This window comes from Oncorhynchus masou, chromosome 17 (genome assembly GCF_036934945.1).
Source record: "Oncorhynchus masou masou isolate Uvic2021 chromosome 17, UVic_Omas_1.1, whole genome shotgun sequence".
NCBI lineage: Eukaryota > Metazoa > Chordata > Actinopteri > Salmoniformes > Salmonidae > Oncorhynchus > Oncorhynchus masou.
Window position 1 is genome coordinate 33,248,500 of NC_088228.1, and position 12,381 is coordinate 33,260,880.

The window sequence follows — 12,381 nt, forward strand, 5'->3', positions numbered from 1 at the left end:
GCTAGATTCGTTAAAATCCACTGTTTCACAAGATGACAGCCTGGTTTGAGGGTTTTCTCGGGAGTCCCTAAAATATTAAACACACTAATTAAAATGTCCTACTCATGTCAAAACTCCCATAAAGCTAGTCAGCTAGCTTGCTAAATTAACTTTATGACAAAAAAAATATGCAAAATCATTTGTCTCTACATTAACTAACATATTCCTCTCAACTGTACATTTTTTGGATGATTCGTCGTGACGTTATAATTACTTACATTTGCTTCAATCCTAGTATTTTTGTCAGCCATCTTTGCTGAAGAAAGTCTCCAGTGTTGGGTCTCAGAACATCATATTCATCATGGGGAGCACTCGATATGATCGCCCAGCATTCGTCCCTTGTGATTTGCATGAAGTTGGTAAATGCTGAAAATGCTTTTTCACTGCCTCCCACTCCGCTCCTCACCTCTTTCCTTACATTGAAAATGAATGGGAAGTAGTGTGTCACCGCGCGATTCCGCCCGCTAATGTACATTGCTTACCAGTTGTACAAGTTTTGTATCATCAATAAAGGAAAAGGTTTATTCCAAATACTTAAAATATAGAGTGGCAAATTCAGGCTGCCTGAGCATAAAATGCTCATGTCCCTGCTGTAATGAAATGACACATACATGGTGTACATTCATGTCAAATGTGGTTGCATCAGCTGCAATGTCATGCACTGCAGAACCAAAGCCAGCTGTGTGTCTGACTGCAGGCTGAGGAGTTCTGTCTCGTGGCCCTGTCGGAGCTTTGTCTGGCCCAGGTGTGTCTCAGCCTGGACTCCTTCTGCAGCATGCAACCAGATGTGTCCCGGAGGCTCAGCTGGGCCCCACCTCTCCCACAGGAAATGGTTGATCAGATACTGCACAAGATGGATGCCCAGGGTGAGTAGGCGGGAGGGAGGGAGGGCACCAGAGAACATTCAACAGACACACACAAATGGAATTAAATAAATGTAATAGTTAACAAACATTCTATGGGTTTAAAAAAGCTCATTTCTATTCAATAGGTTGCTTTTAGGTCATTTTTAGAAATAGGCCTTGCTGCTTAAAGCTAGGTCTGCATCCTGGTCATCGATGTTCTCATATCCACATTTCAGCTTTACCTTACAACGACCGAACGGTCTGCCACTTCCACAGTTGTGAACAACTGTCTGCGCCGAGGGTGTATGCGCTCCAACCCCCTCTTTGAGGAGGCCTTCTGCCTGGTCCTCTGCCCTCACCGGCTGCAGGAGCTGGATGCTTCCTGGGTCCCTGGGGGCCTCATTGGTGCCCACATCCTATCAGGCCTAGCCTCCAAACCGGAGTGCAGAGTCAGCCTGCAGAGGCTCACTCTGAGTGGGCACCAGATGGGCTGGGAGTCCCTGTAGGTTTAGGAAGGGGCCCAGGTGGGCTTTAGCTCTCTGCTAGGCCTGAGGACACTAAACCTGGCATACACAGACCTCACAGACCCCTTCCTGAAGGAACTCTGTACTCTCACACAGCTAGAGGGCCTGGACATCTCCAGCACCCTCGTCACAGAGCTGAGTACCCTGCTGTGGTGCCGGGTTACACTGAGATCCCTGACTGCACGAGCTGAGGCAGCTGGACATTTCCCTTGCCAGGGTGATCTCCATCCTCAACCAGCTCCACGCCCTCAGACACCTGGATCTCTCTGTGATGACTGCTTTGCCTCTGGAATGTCCACCGCAGAGGATGACTAAGAAAGGGAGGGGGATGAGGCGGTTAGGCTGCTTCTGGAGGGAGTTCTGGGGTTCTCCCACTGCTTGTGTCTCTGGATGTTTCTGGAAGGAAGAGGGTGACTGAAGGGGCGGCCAAGGCCTTCGAGGAGGGGAGGAGTGGGCTGGTGTTTTTGGGGCTGCTGGCTACTGTGACGCTCGGTCTGGGAAGGACAACTTAAAAGTGAGGTGACTTATTGTATATTACAAAACATTGTCTCAGGCTTTATGCTGTCATTGATTGCCTTGGTGGACCTGTGAAGATGTAAAGCAGTAGCTCCACCTGGTTTCAGCCATATTGCTTACACCAATGACCTATCCAGTCCTATCAGATCTGTTCAGAGGAGTGAGTGAGGGATAATGTTCTTGTGTTTGTGTTCCAGGTAACCAGTGAGGCCAATGAGAGGCAGATATGTGAGTTTCTGAGGAAGTACAAAGAGAGGTACAGAGAGAGGTACAGAGAGAGAGAGAGAGAGAGAGAGAGAGAGAGAGAGAAAGAGTTTCATGGTCAGAGTTTCAAGGCAGAGTTCATCTCAGCCTATGCCTCCCTCCAGTCCCTCGACTTCTTGGCACTGACGGAAACATGGATCACCACAGATAACACTGCTACTCCTACTGCTCTCTCTTCGTCCGCCCACGTGTTCTCGCACACCCCGAGAGCTTCTGGTCAGCGGGGTGGTGGCACCGGGATCCTCATCTCTCCCAAGTGGTCATTCTCTCTTTCTCCCCTTACCCATCTGTCTATCGCCTCCTTTGAATTCCATGCTGTCACAGTTACCAGCCCTTTCAAGCTTAACATCCTTATCATTTATCGCCCTCCAGGTTCCTCGGAGAGTTCATCAATGAGCTTGATGCCTTGATAAGCTCCTTTCCTGAGGACGGCTCACCTCTCACAGTCCTGGGCGACTTTAACCTCCCCACGTCTACCTTTGACTCATTCCTCTCTGCCTCCTTCTTTCCACTCCTCTCCTCTTTTGACCTCACCCTCTCACCTTCCCCCTACTCACAAGGCAGGCAATACGCTCGACCTCATCTTTACTAGATGCTGTTCTTCCACTAACCTCATTGCAACTCCCCTCCAAGTCTCCGACCACTACCTTGTATCCTTTTTCCCTCTCTCTCATCCAACACTTCCCACACTGCCCCTACTGGATGGTATCGCGCCGTCCCAACCTTCGCTCTCTCTCCCCCGCTACTCTCTCCTCTTCCATCCTATCATCTCTTCCCTCTGCTCATACCTTCTCCAACCTATCTCCTGATTCTGCCTCCTCAACCCTCCTCTCTTCCCTTTCTGCATCCTTTGACTCTCTATGTCCCCTATCCTCCAGGCCGGCTCGGTCCTCCCCTCCCGCTCCGTGGCTCGACGACTCATTGCGAGCTCACAGAACAGAGCTCCGGGCAGCCGAAATGGAGGAAAACTCGCCTCCCTGCGGACCTGGCATCCTTTCACTCCCTCCTCTCTACATTTTCCTCCTCTGTCTCTGCTGCTAAAGCCACTTTCTACCACTCTAAATTCCAAGCATCTGCCTCTAACCCTAGGAAGCTCTTTGCCACCTTCTCCTCCCTCCTGAATCCTCCTCCCCCTCCCCCCTCCTCCCTCTCTGCAGATGACTTCGTCAACCATTTTGAAAAGAAGGTCAACGACATCCGATCCTCGTTTGCTAAGTCAAACGACACCGCTGGTTCTGCTCACACTGCCCTACCCTGTGCTCTGACCTCTTTCTCCCCTCTCTCTCCAGATGAAATCTCGCTTCTTGTGACGGCCGGCCGCCCAACAACCTGCCCGCTTGACCCTATCCCCTCCTCTCTTCTCCAGACCATTTCCGGAGACCTTCTCCCTTACCTCACCTCGCTCATCAACTCACCCCTGACCGCTGGCTACGTCCCTTCCGTCTTCAAGAGAGCGAGAGTCGCACCCCTTCTGAAAAAACCTACACTCGACCCCTCCGATGTCAACAACTACAGACCAGTATCCCTTCTTTCTTTTCTCTCCAAAACTCTTGAACGTGCCGTCCTTGGCCAGCTCTCCCGCTATCTCTCTCAGAATGACCTTCTTGATCCAAATCAGTCAGGTTTCAAGACTAGTCATTCAACTGAGACTGCTCTTCTCTGTATCACGGAGGTGCTCCGCACTGCTAAAGCTAACTCTCTCTCCTCTGCTCTCATCCTTCTAGACCTATCGGCTGCCTTCGATACTGTGAACCATCAGATCCTCCTCTCCACCCTCTCCGAGTTGGGCATCTCAGGCGCGGCCCACGCTTGGATTGCGTCCTACCTGACAGGTCGCTCCTACAGGTGGCGTGGCGAGAATCTGTCTCCTCACCACGCGCTCTCACCACTGGTGTCCCCGAGGGCTCTGTTCTAGGCCCTCTCCTATTCTCGCTATACACCAAGTCACTTGGCTCTGTCATAACCTCACATGGTCTCTCCTATCATTGCTATGCAGACGACACACAATTAATCTTCTCCTTTCCCCTTCTGATGACCAGGTGGCGAATCGCATCTCTGCATGTCTGGCAGACATATCAGTGTGGATGACGGATCACCACCTCAAGCTGAACCTCGGCAAGACGGAGCTGCTCTTCCTCCCGGGGAAGGACTGCCCCTTCCATGATCTCGCCATCACGGTTGACAACTCCATTGTGTCCTCCTCCCAGAGCGCTAAGAACCTTGGCGTGATCCTGGACAACACCCTGTCGTTCTCAACCAACATCATGGCGGTGGCCCGTTCCTGTAGGTTCATGCTCTACAACATCCGCAGAGTACGACCCTGCCTCACACAGGAAGCGGCGCAGGTCCTAATCCAGGCACTTGTCATCTCCCGTCTGGATTACTGCAACTCGCTGTTGGCTGGGCTCCCTGCCTGTGCCATTAAACCCCTACAACTCATCCAGAACGCCGCAGCCCGTCTGGTGTTCAACCTTCCCAAGTTCTCTCACGTCACCCCGCTCCTCCGCTCTCTCCACTGGCTTCCAGTTGAAGCTCGCATCCGCTACAAGACCATGGTGCTTGCCTACGGAGCTGTGAGGGGGAACGGCACCGCAGTACCTCCAGGCTCTGATCAGGCCCTACACCCAAACAAGGGCACTGCGTTCATCCACCTCTGGCCTGCTCGCCTCCCTACCACTGAGGAAGTACAGTTCCCGCTCAGCCGAGTCAAAACTGTTCGCTGCTCTGGCCCCCCAATGGTGGAACAAACTCCCTCACGACGCCAGGACAGCAGAGTCAATCACCACCTTCCGGAGACACCTGAAACCCCACCTCTTCAAGGAATACCTAGGATAGGATAAGTAATCCTTCTCACCCCCCTTAAATGATTTAGATGCACTATTGTAAAGTGGCTGTTCCACTGGATGTCAGAAGGTGAATTCACCAATTTGTAAGTTGCTCTGGATAAGAGCGTCTGCTAAATGACTTAAATGTAAATGTAATGGTCCATATCTACCAGAACAGACATCCTCAAGAAAGTGGTCGGAATATGGCTGCATCTGAATTGGCTCCATAAATTTGTAGCAATGAGCTTGCGAAAAAAATATCTAAAGTGAGCAATTAGGGGATCATGTAAACTAAGTGCTGCGTAAAGTTTCATAGACCAAATTAGTAGCTGTTAGGTTGTTGACGGTAGAATGGTTCCTACACTTGATTTGACCTCTGGTTTTCATAACGTCAGTTCAAACATCATTGTTACATTGATAAGAGCACAGCTTTAGAGCTAGTAGGATTTTGCCTTTGATTAGCTTTATTCAATTTCTTTTTATCCCCCCAAAAAACTCCCTTGTCCTTGAAATCCCTGAGCGCTTTCCTACCTCTCTGGCAACTGAGTTAGGAAGGACGCCTGTATCTTTGTAGTGAATGGGTGTGTTGATACACCATCCAAAGTGTAATTAATAACTTCACCATGCTCAAAGGGATATTCAATGTCTACTTTTTTTTTTTTTTACCGGTCTACCAACAGATGCCCTTCTTTGCGACCTCCCTGGTCTTTGTGGTTGAATCTGTTCACTACTCGACTGAGGGACCTTACAGATACATGTACAGTGCCTTGCAAAAGTATTCGGCCCCCTTGAACTTTGCGACCTTTTGCCACATTTCAGGCTTCAAACATAAAGATATAAAACTATTTTTTTGTGAAGAATCAACAACAAGTGGGACACAATCATGAAGTGGAACGACATTTATTGGATATTTCAAACTTTTTTAACAAATCAAAAACTGAAAAATTGGCCGTGCAAAATTATTCAGCCCCCTTAAGTTAATACTTTGTAGCGCCACCTTTTGCTACGATTACAACTGTAAGTCGCTTGGGGTATGTCTCTATCAGTTTTGCACATCGAGAGACTGAAATTTTTTCCCATTCCTCCTTGCAAAAAAGCTCGAGCTCAGTGAGGTTGGATGGAGAGCATTTGTGAACAGCAGTTTTCAGTTCTTTCCACAGATTCTCGATTGGATTCAGGTCTGGACTTTGACTTGGCCATTCTAACACCTGGATATGTTTATTTTTGAACCATTCCATTGTAGATTTTGCTTTATGTTTTGGATCATTGTCTTGTTGGAAGACAAATCTCCGTCCCAGTCTCAGGTCTTTTGCAGACTCCATCAGGTTTTCTTCCAGAATGGTCCTGTATTTGGCTCCATCCATCTTCCCATCAATTTTAACCATCTTCCCTGTCCCTGCTGAAGAAAAACAGGCCCAAACCATGATGCTGCCACCACCATGTTTGACAGTGGGGATGGTGTGTTCAGTTTGATGAGCTGTGTTGCTTTTACGCCAAACATAACGTTTTGCATTGTTGCCAAAAAGTTCAATTTTGGTTTCATCTGACCAGAGCACCTTCTTCCACATGTTTGGTGTGTCTCCCAGGTGGCTTGTGGCAAACTTTAAACTACACTTTTTATGAATATCTTTAAGAAATGGCTTTCTTCTTGCCACTCTTCCATAAAGGCCAGATTTGTGCAATATACGACTGATTGTTGTCCTATGGACAGAGTCTCCCACCTCAGCTGTAGATCTCTGCAGTTCATCCAGAGTGATCATGGGCCTCTTGGCTGCATCTCTGATCAGTCTTCTCCTTGTATGAGCTGAAAGTTTAGAGGGACGGCCAGGTCTTGATAGATTTGCAGTGGTCTGATACTCCTTCCATTTCAATATTATCGCTTGCACAGTGCTCCTTGGGATGTTTAAATCTTGGGAAATCTTTTTGTATCCAAATCCGGCTTTAAACTTCTTCACGACAGTATCTCGGACCTGCCTGGTGTGTTCCATGTTCTTCATGATGCTCTCTGCGCTTTTAACGGACCTCTGAGACTATCACAGTGCAGGTGCATTTATAGGGAGACTTGATTACACACAGGTGGATTGTATTTATCATCATTAGTCATTTAGGTCAACATTGGATCATTCAGAGATCCTCACTGAACTTCTGGAGAGAGTTTGCTGCACTGAAAGTAAAGGGGCTGAATAATTTTGCACGGCAAATTTTTCAGTTTTTGATTTGTTAAAAAAGTTTGAAATATCCAATAAATGTCGTTCCACTTCATGATTGTGTCCCACTTGTTGTTGATTCTTCACAAAAAAAATACAGTTTTATATCTTTATGTTTGAAGCCTGAAATGTGGCAAAAGGTCGCAAAGTTCAAGGGGACCGAATACTTTCGCAAGGCACTGTATGTGTGGGGTACTAAAATAAAAAAAATCATGTTAAACACTATTATTGCAGACGTTGTCCCTCTAATCACTCTGACATCAATGCAAATGTAATCGAAAATCTAATCAAACACTTCATGAAAGCCCATGAGCTCATGTTGCACAACAGTTCTATAGGCTATGCAATTGCGCGAGAAAACAGAGTGATGGCATCGACTAAAAAGAGGATGATCCCATCAGCTTTCTAAAGGCTAGGCCTACAATATTTATTTCTCAACATTCCTAATATTGAGCACATTGCTTATATTTACAACAAGAGTACAGCCTATCTGGCTGGCATGAAAATGAACCATGCAAAAGCGTCCTCCATTCGCTATTTAAGTGCATAGATTACATGTATTTCTTTCCCGCTGCCCCATTTTCGACACAGGTGCATGATAATGGTCCATTCTAAATCAAAACACATTTCACACATGTATTATTTAGTATATGTAAAGACAAGATTAAATCAAGAATAGTCTGATGGGTGACAATATTACCCTATCACTTGCTACTTTTCCCGAATCATAGTCGCACACCTCATGTAGCCTACCCCATAGGCCAGGCTATAGTGTTTATAGTGTTGATAAAATTTGTATCACAACTAATGTGGCCAAATAACTTCTCAAAATTAAGCACATTAATCCACTTTACAAGGGGTGTAGAGCCTAACTGGCATACATAAGAAGCGCATGAATTTCATTTCAGTTTGGGGAAGATCATTTTCGCCATACAAATGCACCTAATAAAAGCATTACATGCATAATTGCATTTGCGGTCACTTTTGATAATTACATTTACATTTAAGTCATTTGGCAGACGCTCTTATCCAGAGCGACTTACAAATTGGTGAATTCACCTTATGACATCCAGTGGAACAGCCACTTTACAATAGTGCATCTAAATCATTTAAGGGGGGGTGAGAAGGATTACTTATCCTATCCTAGGTATTCCTTAAAGAGGTGGGGTTTCAGGTGTCTCCGGAAGGTGGTGATTGACTCCGCTGTCCTGGCGTCGTGAGGGAGTTTGTTCCACCATTGGGGGGCCAGAGCAGCGAACAGTTTTGACTGGGCTGAGCGGGAACTGTACTTCCTCAGTGGTAGGGAGGCGAGCAGGCCAGAGGTGGATGAACGCAGTGCCCTTGTTTGGGTGTAGGGCCTGATCAGAGCCTGGAGGTACTGCGGTGCCGTTCCCCTCACAGCTCCGTAGGCAAGCACCATGGTCTTGTAGCGGATGCGAGCTTCAACTGGAAGCCAGTGGAGAGAGCGGAGGAGCGGGGTGACGTGAGAGAACTTGGGAAGGTTGAACACCAGACGGGCTGCGGCGTTCTGGATGAGTTGTAGGGGTTTAATGGCACAGGCAGGGAGCCCAGCCAACAGCGAGTTGCAGTAATCCAGACGGGAGATGACAAGTGCCTGGATTAGGACCTGCGCCGCTTCCTGTGTGAGGCAGGGTCGTACTCTGCGGATGTTGTAGAGCATGAACCTACAGGAACGGGCCACCGCCTTGATGTTAGTTGAGAACGACATGGTGTTGTCCAGGATCACGCCAAGGTTCTTAGCGCTCTGGGAGGAGGACACAATGGAGTTGTCAACCGTGATGGCGAGATCATGGAACGGGCAGTCCTTCCCCGGGAGGAAGAGCAGCTCCGTCTTGCCGAGGTTCAGCTTGAGGTGGTGATCCGTCATCCACACTGATATGTCTGCCAGACATGCAGAGATGTGATTCGCCACCTGGTAATGGTGTTTTCCGCTAATGGAATATTTGTGCTTATAGCCTTCTACCATGTGTGCATTGCTGTGCTTATAATGTGAAGAAATAGCTTTTATCAACATTTTAAGCTGAACGTTCTGAACTGTTGTGTCAGCCACATTGGTTGTATTAATTTGGGATCTATCGCACCTCACAACTGTCCCAGACAATGTTTGGAATACTTATTTCTCGCACAGAATAGAATAGGTCAATTTTTGTACTATGGGGGATAGTAGATTGACATAGGGTAGTGCTTTTGCTGTTCGTTAGGCCTACTCATCTTTTTGGCTGACAAAGTAAATGTGGACAGTTCTTCCAATATCATCAATATGCTCCTCAGAATTGGATAAGGACGCGCACAGTTCCGTCCCCGATGTGTCTATCTTCACTTGTAGCCTATGAGAAAGACCCAATCGCATGATGGAGAGCCATGTGAGCGAGAGGTGATTCGGAGCACTCAGCACTCAGGAAGAATGGCTCAACAGCCACTAGCCGCAAAAGGCATGGATCTTTTTAGGGTGCATTTACAGTCACACAAGGCGGATGTCACCCTGAAATTCTAGGCATTATCAAGTGCTTGTCCAATTGTGAACGAGAGACTGATGAAGTGTGTTCAGCCTGCGCAAAAAAAACAAAGCAGAGCTCGTGCCTTTCAAGAGACTTTTTCTCAAATCATCATTAGAGTCGCATCATGCAGCAGTACAATGTATTAAAAATTTAAACATATAGTCCAACATTTGTAGAAAAACTAAAGTTACATTGATAACACCTAATTAAGCATATAGGAGTACCTATTTCTTTGTTAACCGCTCAACACAGAATAGCCGTATGTGAGCACTCCTTCAAATTGTTTGGAGAAAATATCCTATTTTATTCAGCTTTGTTCAACTGTATTCTTCATACTATAATATAAAATAATGGCACAGAATTTTAAGCAAATCTCGTCTGCTAAATGAACTAGTGTAGCCCACAGCCATATGACATAGCCAGATCAGGGCCTAACATAAGGACAACTCAGAGTATGCTATTATGTTCTTCTGAAACAGGCAACATCTTCTTCATATCATGTTTCTTTAGACCTGTCTAAAATAAATCATGGCTTTATTGTGAAGGTGTAGGCTATATTACATGGATTTATTAGACTTTTTAAAATGTAGGTCTCTACATTTCTGTTTGAAAATCTGTTCTCTACGAGGAGATCATAGACTGTATGTAATGTTGAGAATCACGCACATGTGCAGAAACTTCAGGACCTTTAGCTGTCAGAAAGAGGGTCCAGAAAAGTCTGATTCGCAGCCACTCCATTTGTTGAAACGGTTTGTCTCTCTGCAGCTGTCCACAGAGCAGACCACACAGCTGGGGGCTGATATCTTATTATGAAGGTAGGATATCCATATCCCTCCATTTTCTTATCACTCTCTCTCTCTCTCTCTCTTCATTCCTCCTTACACTCTACACTCTATTCTTCTGTCCCTCTCTATCACTCCATCCCTAACCTCACCTCTATCTCTCCTCATCTCTCCCTATCACCCTCCTCTCCCTCTCACCTCTCTTCTATCTCCTCTCTCTCTCTCTCTCTCCCCCCACCTCACATCTCCCTCTTCACCCCCCCATCTCATCTCTCTATTCTTCTCTCCCCCTTCACCTCCCTCTCAACCCTATCCTCTCCTCCCTCACCTCACCTCTCTCCCCCCAAACAAAAGCTGCTGGGTATAATGCAGCAGAAGGCAATGGCAGGAATAGTAAACTTCACTCTGAAGTTTGCTCTGAGTACTCTGTGGAACCTGACTCATGAGACACCCACACCCACATGAGCTCTGGTGGACATTCCTGCAGTCAGCATACCAATTCCATGCTCCCTCAAAATTTGAGCTATCTGTGGCATTGTATTGTGTTAGAAAACTGCACATTTTAGAGTGACCTTTTATTGTCCCCAGCACAAGGTACACCTGTGTAATGGTCATGCTGTTTAATCAGCTTCTTGATATGCCACACCTATCAGGTGAATGCATTGTCTTGGCAAAGGAGAAATGCTCACTAACAGGGATGTAAACAAATGTGTTTTTATTTCAGCTCATTAAACATGAGACAAACACTTTTACATGTTGCGTTTATATTTTTGTTCAGTGTAGTTGAACCATTCAATGAATATTCTATACAGCGGAAACTTCTAAGTCTTCTGCTGGGTTTTTCTGTTTCAACATGTTGTAGATGTGAGTGTGTGCTTTGTTTGAGCCAGTAAATATAAACCTGGGCAATATTCAATTGAACATGTGTACACAACCACAACCACAGCCCGCACACGTCTTATTCTGAAAACTGGAAACATTTATCGATTGATGATGCATGGTGTTCTGTGGTCTGAGGAGGCGTTCTCTTACTAGTTAATTGTGTGTATATTATTGAGGTGTTTTATGTTTTGTAAATCAATGGTGATTCTATTTGACCTCATGTGTGCAGTACTGCCGTATACTCCAGGAGGAGGGGGCAGTGGACCTCCTGAAGACCTTGACCTCTGACCTTGACACCCACAGCGACGTCAGAGGGATGGCAGAGAGCATCCTGGGTAAGTTGGAGCGCCAACAGACCACAAGCGACCCATAAAAACACACTCAGAACAGGGGATCATGGGAGGTCATGATGGATCTGTGACCCTTGACTCCTTAGTCACAGTTGGGAGGAGGATTATACAAAAATTAAATAAATGTTGTATTAGGAAACGATGTGTTTAAATATAAAGAGGATTTTCATTTATATTAGTTTTGTTGGTGGGACTTAAAGTTAATAAATAAATACATATTTCAAAATATATTTAATTATTGCACAGAAATAAAATAAAAATCATGTCAGACTCATCAATACCTAGCTGTAGAAATCACACAGGGCACAGACGTCAATTCAATGTCTATTCCACGTTGGTTCAACGTAATTTCATTGAAATGACATGGAAACAAAATTGATTCAACCAGTATGTGCCCAGTGGGATTCCGGAAATAAGTGACCTAGATAACTGCATCGTTGCTGCTGTTAAAAAGAAAAGCAGATATAGTTTTAGCTGAGGCAATGAAAACAATTTTCAAAGAGACTAGGATAATGAGCATTCCTAATTCAAAAGGAATGCAACAACAAACATTCTACTGTGTGTTTGGGGATTAAATCCAAACATCATCACCAGAGGGCTCTGAGGTGCTGCATCTATACCAGTCTCC

General features: G+C 46.1%; 1 pseudogene; it reads left to right on the plus strand.

The window, feature by feature from the left end:
- The first annotated feature begins 356 nt into the window (after positions 1 to 356).
- On the plus strand, positions 357 to 11,776 carry LOC135558258 (protein zyg-11 homolog; annotated as a pseudogene).
- Positions 11,777 to 12,381: the final 605 nt, after the last annotated feature.